Raw genomic sequence first — 17,100 nt, 5'->3', positions numbered from 1 at the left:
CTTAAATTCCTCTGACCGGATATTCTCGCCTCAGTGCCGAATCTAAGCATGGCCCCCACGCTGCAACTCTGGGCAATAGCTTGCTTAGTCTCCACAACGGCCCCCGATACACAAGGGATGCCTGGTTTCACCATGGGATGCCCAGGAGTGGACACCTCACAAGGAAAAGCCAGGGGGGGTTCCCTTGTGGTAGGAGTACAAGCGCCGGGATGCTTACGGGTTACTGTTCGCGCTATACAAATACAACACATTTTACACTGCTAGGGATGAAGGAAGGTGCCAGCTCTGAGTGTGACCCTGTAGTTATTGTTCCATGTCCATTCACTGTCTCCTCCTATGCACTGCTAGGGATGGAGGAAGGTGCTGTCTCTGAGTGTGACTCTGTAGTTATTGCTTCATGCTCATTCACTGCCTCCTCTGACGCACTGTTAGGTGTGCAGGAAGGTGGTATCTCTGAGTGTGACCCTGTAGTTATTGTTCCATGCCCATTCACTGTCTCCTCCGATGCACTGCTAGGTGTGGAGGAAGGTGCTATCTCTGAGTGTGACCCTGTAGTTATTGTTGCATGCCCATTCACTGTCTCCTCTGACACACTGCTAGGTGTGGAGGAAGGTGCTATCTCTGAGTGTGACCCTGTAGTTATTGTTGCATGCCCAGTCACTGTCTCCTCTGACACACTGCTAGGTGTGGAGGAAGGTGCTATCTCTGAGTGTGACCCTGTAGTTATTGTTGCATGCCCAGTCACTGTCTCCTCTGACACACTGCTAGGTGTGGAGGAAGGTGCTATCTCTGAGTGTGACCCTGTAGTTATTGTTGCATGCCCATTCACTGTCTCCTCTGACACACTGCTAGGTGTGGAGGAAGGTGCTATCTCTGAGTGTGACCCTGTAGTTATTGTTGCATGCCCAGTCACTGTCTCCTCTGACACACTGCTAGGTGTGGAGGAAGGTGCTATCTCTGAGTGTGACCCTGTAGTTATTGTTGCATGCCCAGTCACTGTCTCCTCTGACACACTGCTAGGTGTGGAGGAAGGTGCTATCTCTGAGTGTGACCCTGTGGTTATTGTTCCATGTCCATTCACTGTCTCCTCTGACACACTGCTAGGGATGAAGGAAGGTGCCAGCTCTGAGTGTGACCCGTGTGACAAAATTTGGAGTAATTGCATTCAGTGTTAAAATATTCTAATAGAAAAATGTAGGTGATATAAACGCTGTGGTGGCCAACCGGAATCCAGTTTAACGGCCCCCATACATGATGAAAGGGAATATGTGCAAAACCCCAGATGCATAAGAAGATCAGATCACACTATTTAAATCCAGCAACTAATCTGAACCGTGAAAGAATATTACTGAGGAAGGAATTGAGGACCCAGCAAATACATTGTACAGGATCTGAAGAAAATACATTGCACTTGACATGAAGCAAAGAGGTTCCCAATATTTTGCATTTTATAGAGTGTAAATTGGGCCCAAGGGATCCACAAAGAAGCCAAACCTGAGGGAATCTAGTGTGATTTTATAAAAGAATAAAATGGACCCTAAACTCCGGTCCTGAGAGCAGCTCCTTCCAATACTCACATGTTGTAATACGTATGTGAGGATATATCTGCACCGGAAACATACATGTGCTTCCAGAATTTCTCAAGACAATCAAATGTGCAAAGTCTGATAAGTAAGCCATCCTGTTAGCGTATTTTCTTACCTTTTATTTCATTATCCCCTGCTTTTATCACTCATCTCCACACACTTGCACTATAATCGGCTGTGGAGAAGTGTGGCTCAATGGTTAGAGCGGCAGACCTTGATGCAGAGCGCTGGCCAGGGACCAGGGTTCGATTCCCGCCTCGGCGGGATCGGGCTTAAATTCCTCTGACCGGATATTCTCGCCTCAGTGCCGAATCTAAGCATGGCCCCCACGCTGCAACTCTGGGCAATAGCTTGCTTAGTCTCCACAACGGCCCCCGATACACAAGGGATGCCTGGTTTCACCATGGGATGCCCAGGAGTGGACACCTCACAAGGAAAAGCCAGGAGGGGTTCCCTTGTGGTAGGAGTACAAGCGCCGGGATGCTTACGGGTTACTGTTCGCGCTATACAAATACAACACATTTTACACTGCTAGGGATGAAGGAAGGTGCCAGCTCTGAGTGTGACCCTGTAGTTATTGTTCCATGTCCATTCACTGTCTCCTCCTATGCACTGCTAGGGATGGAGGAAGGTGCTGTCTCTGAGTGTGACCCTGTAGTTATTGTTCCATGTCCATTCACTGTCTCCTCCTATGCACTGTTAGGTGTGCAGGAAGGTGGTATCTCTGAGTGTGACCCTGTAGTTATTGTTGCATGCCCATTCACTGTCTCCTCTGACACACTGCTAGGTGTGGAGGAAGGTGCTATCTCTGAGTGTGACCCTGTAGTTATTGTTGCATGCCCAGTCACTGTCTCCTCTGACACCCTGCTAGGTGTGGAGGAAGGTGCTATCTCTGAGTGTGACCCTGTGGTTATTGTTCCATGTCCATTCACTGTCTCCTCTGACACACTGCTAGGGATGAAGGAAGGTGTCAGCTCTGAGTGTGACCCTGTAGTTACTATTGCATGCCCAATCACTGTCTTCTCAGACCCACTGCTATGTGTGAAGGAACGTAGTACAGCATTCAACATTGCTCACATCTGGAGTCTAATGCATCTGCAAGAAACCCCTCTTAAATAAGGCATCTGCACACATTTGCAGACCCTGGCTGCCTTTCAGATGCACCATAATAAAAAGAACAAAAAACAAACAAAAAATTATATTTTATTGGTGCAGGGCTGGAAAGTGAGAGAAAGAAGGGAACAGTGAAGGCAAAAGTCAAGGTACCATATTCTACAAAGGGTGGAGTCATGAATAATATACAAAATTTGGAGTAATTGCATTCAGTGTTAAAATATTCTAATAGAAAAATGTAGGTGATATAAACCCTGTGGTGGCCAACCTGAATCCAGTTTAACGGCCCCCATACATGATGAAAGGGAATATGTGCAAAACCCCAGATGCATAAGAAGATCAGATCACACTATTTAAATCCAGCAACTAATCTGAACCGTGAAAGAATATTACTGAGGAAGGATTTGAGGACCCAGCAAATACATTGTACAGGATCTGAAGAAAATGCATTGCACTTGACATGAAGCAAAGAGGTTCCCAATATTTTGCATTTTATAGAGTGTAAATTGGGCCCAAGGGATCCACAAAGAAGCCAAACCTGAGGGAATCTAGTCTGATTTTATAAAAGAATAAAATGGACCCTAAACTCCGGTCCTGAGAGCAGCTCCTTCCAATACTCACATGTTGTAATACGTATGTGAGGATATATCTGCACCGGAAACATACATGTGCTTCCAGAATTTCTCAAGACAATCAAATGTGCAAAGTCTGATAAGTAAGCCATCCTGTTAGCGTATTTTCTTACCTTTTATTTCATTATCCCCTGCTTTTATCACTCATCTCCACACACTTGCACTATAATCGGCTCCTCCACCGCCCTTTTGCGGGTCCCGGCTCCTGTGGGCGGGCTGTGTGTGTTACAGTGCTTTGTGGGGCCATATTGGGTGAGGGGGGTATGCTCTAGTTTCTCAGGCGACGGACTCCTCTTAAAGGGAGTCATGCTTACGCGCAGCGGGTACGCCGGATCACCGCTGGAGTCACGCCAGAGTCCAGCCCGTCTGTGCCCGTCAGCGTCCCGGAGGTGGATGGGGCGGCGGGCTGGGCTCTGTTACAGGGCACATGTACTCCTGGGCCCCCCATGCTCCGATATACTCCTGAGGAGCTACGCTCACTTCATAATCTAGCTGGCGGCTGCCGCACTGTCTTTCCCGGTCGCCACAGAGGTAAGTCATGCTGCCCTGGATGTGGCTGGCGCCCCAACCGCGCTTTATCATCGTCTCCCAACAAAAAGATCGATAGTGTTGGGTATCTCTGCATGCTGTTAAATACCAGATCTGCGTGCAGACACGCACAAGACATTTTTGAGCTCCTTGATATGGAAAAGCCACTTTGTCTTATGCTGACTGAGACATGGTTGGGAGAATTTTCAAATCCTGATGTTGCCATGGCTATTCCGCCTGACTATAATATCTTCAGGAAGGACAGAGCCAAGGGAAGGGGCGGTGGAGTGGCACTGGTGGTTAAGAAGGGCGTGCCATGTGCTATTCTGCCAGTGGATGATATCCGCGGCTCCGAGACCCTTGCTTTTTCTATCACTCTGGCTCCTCACCAATCCGTTAAAGGATTATTAGTATACAGACCGCCTGGCCCACCTGGAACCTTTTTTGAAGACTTCGATTCGGTTTTGCTGGGACTGGCCCTGAAAGCAGAACATTGTATAGTAGCCGGGGATTTCAACTTCCGTATGGATGATCCGTCGGACCCGGACGCTATCAAACTATTGGAGGCTACGGCCCCGCTGGGCCTGATCCCCCACCTTCAGGGGCCTACGCACTACAAGGGACATACTCTTGACCAGGTCTTCTCGACATCTCCTCTCGAGGTGAAAGAGATTATTCCGGTGCTATGGTCAGACCATCGGCTTGCCAAATTCTTGATTAGAGGCACAGCTAAACGGTCTACTTCTGTGTCCCAGCAGCAGGGTCGAGTCCCTAGGGCATACCATCGAGTGACCCCTGCAATGCTGGCCCAGGCCGCCCTGGATCACCCTTGCCCCCTCTCAGGCGACCTGGAGAAGGATTTGGAGTCTTTGCAAGCATGGCTTTTAGATAGGCTGAACGATCTTGCCCCGGTGTCGGCCCCCCGCTTAACTTCGAAACGGGTTTCGGCTCCCTGGTTCACCACAGCACTGCTGGCTACGCGGCAGCAGTGTAAGGCAGCCGAAAGAGCCTGGCGTTCACAATACGACTCTGTGGCTAGGCTGACCTATAAGACGGCGGTTAAGGCCTATCACCGGGACATTCGCCTTGGAAAAAAAGCCTACCTTGCAGGGAGGATAGAAGCCGCCTCCAACTCCTGTAAGGAGATTTTCACCATAGTGAGAGAATTCATGGCTCCGCGGTCCAATACATCTGTAAGAGATGCCCTCTGAATCCTGGGCTTCTGATCTTGCTAACTTTTTCACCAGCAAGATTAAACTTATACAGGACTCTTTCCACCGGTGGCGCCCGCGGGGCTGTCCAACCCAGAGGATGACTTGTACCCTCTGGCCCCGCCCGGTCCGACGTTGGCTGTGTTCCCACCTATCTCAGCCCCTGCTTCCTTAGCGCTGATGGGCAATCTCAAATCTGGGTCGCCCCTGGACCCTTCCCCGGCCAAATTTTTGGCAAAAATCGCGGAAGTGATAAACCCACTGGCGAACCCTCTCCTGAACCTCTCGCTGAGCCAGGGAGTGGTTCCGCAGGCCTGGAAGCAGGCAATGGTCATCCCTTTGCTTAAGAAGCCTGGTCTCGACCCTAAGGCCCCAGTCAACTATAGGCCTATCTCTCTGTTGCCGGCTCTCACGAAAATTTTGGAGAAGCATGTTCAGACGGTGCTCTCCAATTTTCTGGAAACACACGAGATTCTGCATGCCACCCAATCCGGCTTCCGCCCAAATCTCAGCACAGAGACCGCGCTCCTAGAGGTTTCAGAAACCATTAAAGGGGTTCTGGACACTGAGGGCAAAGCCATGCTGGTGATGTTGGATTTGTCGGCGGCTTTCGACACCGTCCCCCATGACGGCCTTCTCTCAAGACTCTATGAGATTGGCCTACGGGGGACGGTGCTCAGCTGGTTTCCCTCCTTCCTAGCTGGCCGCCGGCAAACGGTCTGGGCCTCCCCAGATTCCGCTGTGATGCCGCCTTTGGGAGTCGGGGTTCCACAAGGCTCTATACTGAGCCCGACCCTTTTTAACATCTTCATGACCCCTTTGGCGGCGCTGGCGGAGTCGTTCGGGGCCCAGATCGTATCCTACGCCGACGACACCCAGCTCCTCTTCTCTTGTAAGAGAGGAGGAGACTTTGATGGGGAGAGTATCCGGGATTGCCTTGGGGCTGTTTTCAAATGGTTCCAACTGAACAGCCTCAAGTGCAATTCCGATAAGTCCGAGGTACTCTTCTTTGGGTGCGCTACGGAGCCAGACTGGCAAGCTTGGTGGCCTATTAACATGTTCCCTCCGTCTTGCTCATCCCAAACTGCTAAGAACTTGGGGGTCAAGATGGACAAGGGTCTGACGCTGAAATCCCAGATCCTTGGTGTGACGGGCACTTGCTTCGGCCTCCTTAAGATGCTGCGGAGGTTTTTACCTCTTTTGTCTGAGGAACATAGGAAGCTGACTGTGCAGGCTCTGATAGGCTCTAGGTTAGATTATTCCAACTTTCTTCACCTGGGCCTGCCAGAGTACCTGCTACAGCGGCTCCAAGTCGTGCAGAACGCTGCCGCGAGGGCCATTTTTGGCCTGAACAGACGAGCCAGTGCTGCGGGCCTGCTGCAGACGTTACACTGGCTTCCCATCCGCAAACGGATTGCTTTTAAGGCATTAACTTTGGCCTATAAAGCTCTCCATGCGGTGGGAGCGAAGTACCTCCAAAGGAGGCTTGCCTTTTATCATCCGGCTCGCTCTCTGAGGTCAGAATCTCTGTTCCTGGCGGCTGTACCGCGAGTGAAGAGAGCTCGCATTGGAGGCCGCTCCTTTGGACTGCTGGCGCCACAGTTGTGGAATTCATTGCTGCTCACACTCCGGGGAGCCACCAGCCTACTTGCATTTAGGAAAGGCCTCAAAACCTGGCTGTTTACCCAGTAGGCTGTGCCGCTGTTTCTCCCTGTTTTCTTTTGCTGTATCCCTCCCCCTTTTTTTACTGTGTTGTGTTATTGTGCCGTAGGTCTCCTTATTTAAAGCGCCGGGACACTCTTTTTGAGTAGCCGTGCGCTATACAAAAAAATATATAACATAACATAACATAACATCACCATTATAAAGCATAATGATGAAGAGTGGAGATACCGCTTCCCCCCCCCCCCCGTTAAACAAATGTTTCTTCATGGACCTAATTCCAAGTATCTTGTAAGGAAGTATATTTCTACCTCTATGCAACAAGTATTGGAAAAGCCCATAGAAGTCTGACTTAGGGAGATTGTCTGATGGTCTATTATGTATTATTGCAAGCATTTGCAACAAAAGGAAAAAACATAATAGCCAGTGCTAAAAAAATAAAATAAATAACAATTGCCGATATTTTATAGCACAATATGGGACCCTTAACAAACAGGTGTAATTACAGCAGGTATAGAAATAGTTTGCGATATTAATGCAAGTCATAGGAAAATATGATTCGTAATGCTGGAAAGAAAACACATTATAGACTTTGCATTTGAGCTGTAGAGGTAAAGGAAATAGACGCACAGTCAGAGGTTGTATAGAAAAGAGCAGTAGAATCAGGAGTGGCATAGAAACGTACAGTAGAGTTATGACTAGTATAGAGAAGAGCAGTAGAGTCAGGAGTGGTACAGAGAAGAGCAGTACAGTTATGAGTGATATAGATAAAAGCAGTAGTCATGGGTAGTATAGAGTAGAGCAGTAGAGCCAGGAGTTGCTTAGGGAAGGGCAGTGGAGTTATGAATAGTACAGAAAAGAACAGTAGAGCCAGGAGTGGTATAGAGAAAAGCAGTAGAGTCAGGAGTGGTATAGAGAAGAACAGTAGAGTCAGGAGTGGTATAGAGAAGAACAGTAGAGTCAGGAGTGATGTAGAGAAGAAAAGTAGAGTCAGGAGTGATGTAGAGAAGAACCATAGAGTCAGGAGCGTTAAAGAGAAGAACAGTAGAGTCAGGAGTGGTGAAGAGTAGAGCAGTAGAGTCAGGAGTGGTAAACAGAAGAACAGTAGAGTCAGGAGTGGTATAGAGTAGAACAGTAGAGTCAGGAGTGATGTAGAGAAGAACAGTAGAGTCAGGAGTGGTAAAGTGAAGAACAGTAGAGTCAGGAGTGGTATAGAGAAGAACAGTAGAGTCAGGAGTGGTAAAGAGAAGAACAGTAGAGTCAGGAGTGGTGAAGAGAAGAACAGTAGAGTCAGAAGAGGTGAAGAGAGGAACAGTAGAGTCAGGAGTGGTATAAGAGAAGAGCAGTAGAGTCAGGAGTGGTAAAGAGAAGAACAGTAGAGTCAGGAGTGGTATAGAGAAGAACAGTAGAGTCAGGAGTGGTAAAGAGAAGAACAGTAGAGTCAGGAGTGGTATAGAGAAGAACAGTAGAGTCAGGAGTGGTAAAAAGAAGAACAGTAGAGTCAGGAGTGGTAAAGAGAAGAACAATAGAGTCAGGAGTGGTGAAGAGAAGAACAGTAGAGTCAGGAGTGGTATAAGAGAAGAGCGGTAGAGTCAGGAGTGGTATAGAGAAGAACAGTAGAGTCAGGAGTGGTAAAGAGAAGAACAGTAGAGTCAGGAGTGGTGAAGAGAAGAACAGTAGAGTCAGGAGTGGTATAGAGAAGAACAGTAGAGTCAGGAGTGGTGAAGAGAAGAACAATAGAGTCAGGAGTGGTGAAGAGAAGAACAGTAGAGTCAGGAGTGGTATAGAGAAGAACAGTAGAGTCAGGAGTGGTAAAGAGAAGAACAGTAGAGTCAGGAGTGGTATAGAGAGGAACAGTAGAGTCAGGAGTGGTAAAGAGAAGAACTGTAGAGTCAGGAGTGGTAAAGAGAAGAACAGTAGAGTCAGGAGTGGTGAAGAGAAGAACAGTAGAGTCAGGAGTGGTATAGAGAAGAACAGTAGAGTCAGGAGTGGTGAAGAGAAGAACAATAGAGTCAGGAGTGGTGAAGAGAAGAACAGTAGAGTCAGGAGTGGTATAGAGAAGAACAGTAGAGTCAGGAGTGGTAAAGAGAAGAACAGTAGAGTCAGGAGTGGTATAGAGAGGAACAGTAGAGTCAGGAGTGGTAAAGAGAAGAACTGTAGAGTCAGGAGTGGTAAAGAGAAGAACAGTAGAGTCAGGAGTGGTGAAGAGAAGAACAGTAGAGTCAGGAGTGGTATAGAGAAGAACAGTAGAGTCAGGAGTGGTAAAGAGAAGAACAGTAGAGTCAAAAGTGGTATAGAGAAGAACAGTAGAGTCAGGAGTGGTAAAGAGAAGAACAGTAGAGTCAGGAGTGGTATAGAGAAGAACAGTAGGGTCAGAAGTGGTAAAGAGAAGAACAGTAGAGTCAGGAGTGGTAAAGAGAAGAACAGTAGAGTCAGGAGTGGTGAAGAGAAGAACAGTAGAGTCAGGAGTGGTATAGAGAAGAACAGTAGAGTCAGGAGTGGTAAAGAGAAGAACAGTAGAGTCAAGAGTGGTATAGAGAAGAACAGTAGAGTCAGGAGTGGTGAAGAGAAGAACAGTAGAGTCAGGAGTGGTATAGAGAAGAACAGTAGAGTCAGGAGTGGTGAAGAGAAGAACAATAGAGTCAGGAGTGGTGAAGAGAAGAACAGTAGAGTCAGGAGTGGTATAGAGAAGAACAGTAGAGTCAGGAGTGGTAAAGAGAAGAACAGTAGAGTCAGGAGTGGTATAGAGAGGAACAGTAGAGTCAGGAGTGGTAAAGAGAAGAACTGTAGAGTCAGGAGTGGTAAAGAGAAGAACAGTAGAGTCAGGAGTGGTGAAGAGAAGAACAGTAGAGTCAGGAGTGGTATAGAGAAGAACAGTAGAGTCAGGAGTGGTAAAGAGAAGAACAGTAGAGTCAAGAGTGGTATAGAGAAGAACAGTAGAGTCAGGAGTGGTAAAGAGAAGAACAGTAGAGTCAGGAGTGGTATAGAGAAGAACAGTAGAGTCAGAAGTGGTAAAGAGAAGAACAGTAGAGTCAGGAGTGGCAAAGAGAAGAACAGCAGAGTCAAGAGTGGTATAGAGAAGAACAGTAGAGTCAGGAGTGGTAAAGAGAAGAACAGTAGAGTCAGGAGTGGTATAGAGAAGAACAGTAGAGTCAGGAGTGGTAAAGAGAAGAACAGTGGAGTCAGGAGTGGCAAAGAGAAGAACAGTAGAGTCAGGAGTGGTAAAGAGAAGAACAGTGGAGTCAGGAGTGGCAAAGAGAAGAACAGTAGAGTCAGGAGTGGTATAAGAGAAGAGCAGTAGAGTCAGGAGTGGTAAAGAGAAGAACAGTAGAGTCAGGAGTGGTATAGAGAAGAACAGTAGAGTCAGGAGTGGTATAGAGAAGAACAGTAGAGTCAGGAGTGATGTAGAGAAGATCAGTAGAGTCAGGAGTGGTAAAGAGAAGAACAGTAGAGTCAGGAGTGGTAAAGAGAAGAACAGTAGAGTCAGGAGTGGTAAAGAGAGGAACAGTAGAGCCAGGAGTGGTATAGAGAAGAACAGTGGAGTCAGGAGTAGTATAGAGAAGAACAGTAGAGTCAGGAGTGATGTAGAGAAGAACAGTAGAGTCAGGAGTGATGTAGAGAAGAACAGTAGAGTCAGGAGTGGTAAAGAGAAGAACAGTAGAGTCAGGAGTGGTGAAGAGAAGAGCAGTAGAGTCAGGAGTGGTAAAGAGAAGAACAGTAGAGTCAGGAGTGGTAAAGAGAAGAACAGTAGAGTCAGGAGTGGTATAGAGAAGAACAGTAGAGTCAGGAGTGGTGGAGTGGTAAAGAGAAGAACAGTAGAGTCAGGAGTGGTGAAGAGAAGAACAGTAGAGTCAGGAGTGGTATAAGAGAAGAGCAGTAGAGTCAGGAGTGGTAAAGAGAAGAACAGTAGAGTCAGAAGTGGTATAGAGAAGAACAGTAGAGTCAGGAGTGGTAAAGAGAAGAACAGTAGAGTCAGGAGTGGTATAGAGAAGAACAATAGAGTCAGGAGTGGTAAAGAGAAGAACAGTAGAGTCAGGAGTGGTATAGAGAAGAACAGTCGAGTCAGGAGTGGTGAAGAGAAGAACAGTAGAGTCAGGAGCGGTATAAGAGAAGAGCAGTAGAGTCAGGAGTGGTATAGAGAGGAACAGTAGAGTCAGGAGTGGTAAAGAGTAGAACAGTAGAGTCAGGAGTGGTGAAGAGAAGAACAGTAGAGTCAGGAGTGGTATAGAGACGAACAGTAGAGTCAGGAGTGGTATAGAGAAGAACAGTAGAGTCAGGAGTGGTAAAGAGAAGAACTGTAGAGTCAGGAGTGGTAAAGAGAAGAACAGTAGAGTCAGGAGTGGTGAAGAGAAGAACAGTAGAGTCAGGAGTGGTATAGAGAAGAACAGTAGAGTCAGGAGTGGTAAAGAGAAGAACAGTAGAGTCATGAGTGGTAAAGAGAAGAACAGTAGAGTCAGCAGTGGTATAGAGAAGAACAGTAGAGTCAGGAGTGGTAAAGAGAAGAACAGTAGAGTCAGGAGTGGTGAAGAGAAGAACAGTAGAGTCAGTAGTGGTATAAGAGAAGAGCAGTAGAGTCAGGAGTGGTATAGAGAAGAACAGTAGAGTCAGGAGTGGTAAAGAGAAGAACAGTAGAGTCAGGAGTGGTGAAGAGAAGAACAGTAGAGCCAGGAGTGGTGAAGAGAAGAACAGTAGAGTCAGGAGTGGTATAAGAGAAGAGAAGTAGAGTCAGGAGTGGTAAAGAGAAGAACAGTAGAGTCAGGAGTGGTATAGAGAAGAACAGTAGAGTCAGGAGTGGTATAGAGAGGAACAGTAGAGTCAGGAGTGATGTAGAGAAGAACAGTAGAGTCAGGAGTGGTAAAGAGAAGAACAGTAGAGTCAGGAGTGGTATAGAGAAGAACAGTAGAGTCAGGAGTGGTACAGAGAAGAACAGTAGAGTCAGGAGTGGTGAAGAGAAGAACAGTAGAGTCAGGAGTGGTGAAGAGAAGAACAGTAGAGTCAGGAGAGGTATAAGAGAAGAGCAGTAGAGTCAGGAGTGGTAAAGAGAAGAACAGTAGAGTCAGGAGTGGTATAGAGAAGAACAGTAGAGTCAGGAGTGGTAAAGAGATGAACAGTAGAGTCAGGAGTGGTAAAGAAAAGAACAGTAGAGTCAGGAGTGGTAAAGAGAAGAACAGTACAGTCAGGAGTGGTGTAAGAGAAGTAGAGTCAGGAGTGGTATAGAGAAGAACAGTAGAGTCAGGAGTGGTAAAGAGAAGAACAGTAGAGTCAGGAGTGGTGAAGAGAAGAACAGTAGAGTCAGGAGTGGTACAGAGAAGAACAGTAGATTCAGGAGTGGTAAAGAGAAGAACAGTAGAGTCAGGAGTGGTGAAGAGAAAAACAGTAGAGTCAGGAGTGGTGAAGAGAAGAACAGTAGAGTCAGGAGTGGTATAGAGAAGAGCAGTAGAGTCGGGAGTGGTATAGAGAAAAACAGTAGAGTCAGGAGTGGTATAGAGAAGAACAGTAGAGTCAGGAGTAGTAAAGAGAAGAACAGTAGAGTCAGGAGTGGTGAAGAGAAGAACAGTTTAAATCAGGAGTGGTATAGAGAAGAACAGTAGAGTCAGGAGTGGTGAAGAGAAGAACAGTAGAGTCAGGAGTGGTGAAGAGAAGAACAGTAGAGTCAGGAGTGGTAAAGAGAAGAACAGTAGAGTCAGGAGTGGTGAAGAGAAGAACAGTAGAGTCAGGAGTGGTATAAGAGAAGAGCAGTAGAGTCAGGAGTGGTATAGAGAAGAACAGTAGAGTCAGGAGTGGTAAAGAGAAGAACAGTAGAGTCAGGAGTGGTGAAGAGAAGAACAGTAGAGTCAGGAGTGGTATAAGATAAGAGCAGTAGAGTCAGGAGTGGTAAAGAGAAGAACAGTAGAGTCAGGAGTGGTATAGAGAAGAACAGTAGAGTCAGGAGTGGTAAAGAGAAGAACAGTAGAGTCAGGAGTGGTATAGAGAAGAGCAGTCGAGTCAGGAGTGGTGAAGAGAAGAGCAGTAGAGTCAGGAGTGGTAAAGAGAAGAACAGTAGAGTCAGGAGTGGTAAAGAGAAGAACAGTAGAGTCAGGAGTGGTATAAGAGAAGAACAGTAGAGTCAGGAGTGGTATAGAGAGGAACAGTAGAGTCAGGAGTGATGTAGAGAAGAACAGTAGAGTCAGGAGTGGTAAAGAGAAGAACAGTAGAGTCAGGAGTGGTATAGAGAAGAACAGTAGAGTCAGGAGTGGTACAGAGAAGAACAGTAGAGTCAGGAGTGGTGAAGAGAAGAACAGTAGAGTCAGGAGTGGTGAAGAGAAGAACAGTAGAGTCAGGAGAGGTATAAGAGAAGAGCAGTAGAGTCAGGAGTGGTATAGACAAGAACAGTTGAGTCAGGAGTGGTAAAGAGAAGAACAGTAGAGTCAGGAGTGGTGAAGAGAAGAACAGTAGAGTCAGGAGTGGTATAGAGAAGAACAGTAGAGTCAGGAGTGGTATAGAGAAGAACAGTAGAGTCAGGAGTGATGTAGAGAAGAACAGTAGAGTCAGGAGTGGTAAAGAGAAGAACAGTAGAGTCAGGAGTGGTATAGAGAAGAACAGTAGAGTCAGGAGTGGTGAAGAGAAGAACAGTAGAGTCAGGAGTGGTATAAAAGAAGAGCAGTAGAGTCAGGAGTGGTAAAGAGAAGAACAGTAGAGTCAGGAGTGTTGAGGAGAAGAACAGTAGAGTCAGGAGTGGTATAAGAGAAGAGCAGTAGAGTCAGGAGTGGTAAAGAGAAGAACAGTAGAGTCAGGAGTGGTGAAGAGAAGAACAGTAGAGTCAGGAGTGGTATAAGAGAAGAGCAGTAGAGTCAGGAGTGGTAAAGAGAAGAACAGCAGAGTCAGGAGTGGTATAGAGAAGAACAGTAGAGTCAGGAGTGGTGAAGAGAAGAACAGTAGAGTCAGGAGTGGTGAAGAGAAGAACAGTAGAGTCAGAAGTGGTATAAGAGAAGAGCAGTAGAGTCAGGAGTGGTAAAGAGAAGAACAGTAGAGTCAGGAGTGGTATAGAGAACAACAGTAGAGTCAGGAGTGGTAAAGAGAAGAACAGTAGAGTCAGGAGTGGTATAGAGAAGAGCAGTAGAGTCAGGAGTGATGTAGAGAAGAGCAGTTTAGTCAGGAGTGGTAAAGAGAAGAACAGTGAAGTCAGGAGTGGTATAGAGAAGAACAGTGAAGTCAGGAGTGGTATAGAGAAGAACAGTAGAGTCAGGAGTGGTAAAGAGAAGAACAGTAGAGTGTAGAGTCAGGAGTGGTATAGAGAAGAACAGTAGAGTCAGGAGTGGTAAAGAAAAGAACAGTAGAGTCAGGAGTGGTGAAGAGAAGAACAGTAGAGTCAGGAGTGGTGAAGAGAAGAACAGTAGAGTCAGGAGTGGTATAAGAGAAGAGCAGTAGAATCAGGAGTGGTATAGAGAAGAACAGTAGAGTCAGGAGTGGTAAAGAGAAGAACAGTAGAGTCAGGAGTGGTATAGAGAAGAACAGTAGAGTCAGGAGTGGTAAAGAGAAGAACAGTAGAGTCAGGAGTGGTGAAGAGAAGAGCAGTAGAGTCAGGAGTGGTATAGAGAAGAACAGTAGTGTCAGGAGTGGTAAAGAGAAGAACAGTAGAGTCAGGAGTGGTGAAGAGAAGAACAGTAGAGTCAGGAGTGGTAAAGAGAAGAACAGTAGAGTCAGGAGTGGTATAAGAGAAGAGCAGTAGAGTCAGGAGTGGTAAAGAGAAGAACAGTAGAGTCAGGAGTGGTATAGAGAAGAACAGTAGAGTCAGGAGTGGTATAGAGAGGAACAGTAGAGTCAGGAGTGATGTAGAGAAGAACAGTAGAGTCAGGAGTGGTAAAGAGAAGAACAGTAGAGTCAGGAGTGGTATAGAGAAGAACAGTAGAGTCAGGAGTGGTACAGAGAAGAACAGTAGAGTCAGGAGTGGTGAAGAGAAGAACAGTAGAGTCAGGAGTGGTGAAGAGAAGAACAGTAGAGTCAGGAGAGGTATAAGAGAAGAGCAGTAGAGTCAGGAGTGGTAAAGAGAAGAACAGTAGAGTCAGGAGTGGTATAGAGAAGAACAGTAGAGTCAGGAGTGGTAAAGAGATGAACAGTAGAGTCAGGAGTGGTATAGAGAAGAACAGTAGAGTCAGGAGTAGTAAAGAAAAGAACAGTAGAGTCAGGAGTGGTAAAGAGAAGAACAGTACAGTCAGGAGTGGTGTAAGAGAAGAGAAGTAGAGTCAGGAGTGGTATAGAGAAGAACAGTAGAGTCAGGAGTGGTAAAGAGAAGAACAGTAGAGTCAGGAGTGGTGAAGAGAAGAACAGTAGAGTCAGGAGTGGTATAGAGAAGAACAGTAGATTCAGCAGTGGTAAAGAGAAGAACAGTAGAGTCAGGAGTGGTCAAGAGAAAAACAGTAGAGTCAGGAGTGGTGAAGAGAAGAACAGTAGAGTCAGGAGTGGTATAGAGAAGAGCAGTAGAGTCGGGAGTGGTATAGAGAAAAACAGTAGAGTCAGGAGTGGTATAGAGAAGAACAGTAGAGTCAGGAGTAGTAAAGAGAAGAACAGTAGAGTCAGGAGTGGTGAAGAGAAGAACAGTAGAGTCAGGAGTGGTATAGAGAAGAACAGTAGAGTCAGGAGTGGTAAAGAGAAGAACAGTAGAGTCAGGAGTGGTGAAGAGAAGAACAGTAGAGTCAGGAGTGGTATAAGAGAAGAGCAGTAGAGTCAGGAGTGGTATAGAGAAGAACAGTAGAGTCAGGAGTGGTAAAGAGAAGAACAGTAGAGTCAGGAGTGGTGAAGAGAAGAACAGTAGAGTCAGGAGTGGTATAAGATAAGAGCAGTAGAGTCAGGAGTGGTAAAGAGAAGAACAGTAGAGTCAGGAGTGGTATAGAGAAGAACAGTAGAGTCAGGAGTGGTAAAGAGAAGAACAGTAGAGTCAGGAGTGGTATAGAGAAGAGCAGTCGAGTCAGGAGTGGTAAAGAGAAGAACAGTAGAGTCAGGAGAGGTATAGACAAGAACAGTTGAGTCAGGAGTGGTAAAGAGAAGAACAGTAGAGTCAGGAGTGGTGAAGAGAAGAACAGTAGAGTCAGGAGTGGTATAGAGAAGAACAGTAGAGTCAGGAGTGGTATAGAGAAGAACAGTAGAATCAGGAGTGATGTAGAGAAGAACAGTAGAGTCAGGAGTGGTAAAGAGAAGAACAGTAGAGTCAGGAGTGGTATAGAGAAGAACAGTAGAGTCAGGAGTGGTAAAGAGAAGAACAGTAGAGTCAGGAGTGGTGAAGAGAAGAACAGTAGAGTCAGGAGTGGTATAAAAGAAGAGCAGTAGAGTCAGGAGTGGTAAAGAGAAGAACAGTAGAGTCAGGAGTGTTGAGGAGAAGAACAGTAGAGTCAGGAGTGGTATAAGAGAAGAGCAGTAGAGTCAGGAGTGGTAAAGAGAAGAACAGTAGAGTCAGGAGTGGTGAAGAGAAGAACAGTAGAGTCAGGAGTGGTATAAGAGAAGAGCAGTAGAGTCAGGAGTGGTAAAGAGAAGAACAGCAGAGTCAGGAGTGGTATAGAGAAGAACAGTAGAGTCAGGAGTGGTAAAGAGAAGAACAGTAGAGTCAGGAGTGGTATAAGAGAAGAGCAGCAGAGTCAGGAGTGGTAAAGAGAAGAACAGTAGAGTCAGGAGTGGTGAAGAGAAGAACAGTAGAGTCAGGAGTGGTGAAGAGAAGAACAGTAGAGTCAGAAGTGGTATAAGAGAAGAGCAGTAGAGTCAGGAGTGGTAAAGAGAAGAACAGTAGAGTGTAGAGTCAGGAGTGGTATAGAGAAGAACAGTAGAGTCAGGAGTGGTAAAGAGAAGAACAGTAGAGTCAGGAGTGGTGAAGAGAAGAACAGTAGAGTCAGGAGTTGTGAAGAGAAGAACAGTATAGTCAGGAGTGGTATAAGAGAAGAGCAGTAGAGTCAGGAGTGGTATAGAGAAGAACAGTAGAGTCAGGAGTGGTAAAGAGAAGAACAGTAGAGTCAGGAGTGGTACACAGAAGAACAGTAGAGTCAGGAGTGGTAAAGAGAAGAACAGTAGAGTCAGGAGTGGTGAAGAGAAGAGCAGTAGAGTCAGGAGTGGTATAGAGAAGAACAGTAGTGTCAGGAGTGGTAAAGAGAAGAACAGTAGAGTCAGGAGTGGTGAAGAGAAGAACAGTAGAGTCAGGAGTGGTAAAGAGAAGAACAGTAGAGTCAGGAGTGGTGAAGAGAAGAACAGTAGAGTCAGGAGTGGTATAAGAGAAGAGCAGTAGAGTCAGGAGTGGTATAAGAGAAGAGCAATAGAGTCGGCGTGGTTTAGAGAAGAACAGTAGAGTCAGGAGTGGTAAAGAGAAGAACAGTAGAGTCAGGAGTGGTATAAGAGAAGAGCAGTAGA

General features: G+C 46.4%; 2 protein-coding genes across 2 annotated transcripts in view; both read left to right on the top strand.

The window, feature by feature from the left end:
• The window catches only part of LOC147709678 (uncharacterized), a 349,189-nt gene that overhangs the window by 178,354 nt on the left and 153,735 nt on the right, over positions 1-17,100 (top strand). The gene's annotated exons all lie outside the window — the stretch shown is intronic.
• The window catches only part of LOC147709679 (uncharacterized), a 72,143-nt gene that overhangs the window by 754 nt on the left and 54,289 nt on the right, over positions 1-17,100 (top strand). The window lies entirely within an intron of this gene.

Source organism: Lissotriton vulgaris, chromosome 6 (genome assembly GCF_964263255.1).
Source record: "Lissotriton vulgaris chromosome 6, aLisVul1.2, whole genome shotgun sequence".
Taxonomy (NCBI): domain Eukaryota; kingdom Metazoa; phylum Chordata; class Amphibia; order Caudata; family Salamandridae; genus Lissotriton; species Lissotriton vulgaris.
Note: the sequence above shows the minus strand (reverse complement) of the source record. Positions and strands in the feature narration are given on the sequence as shown.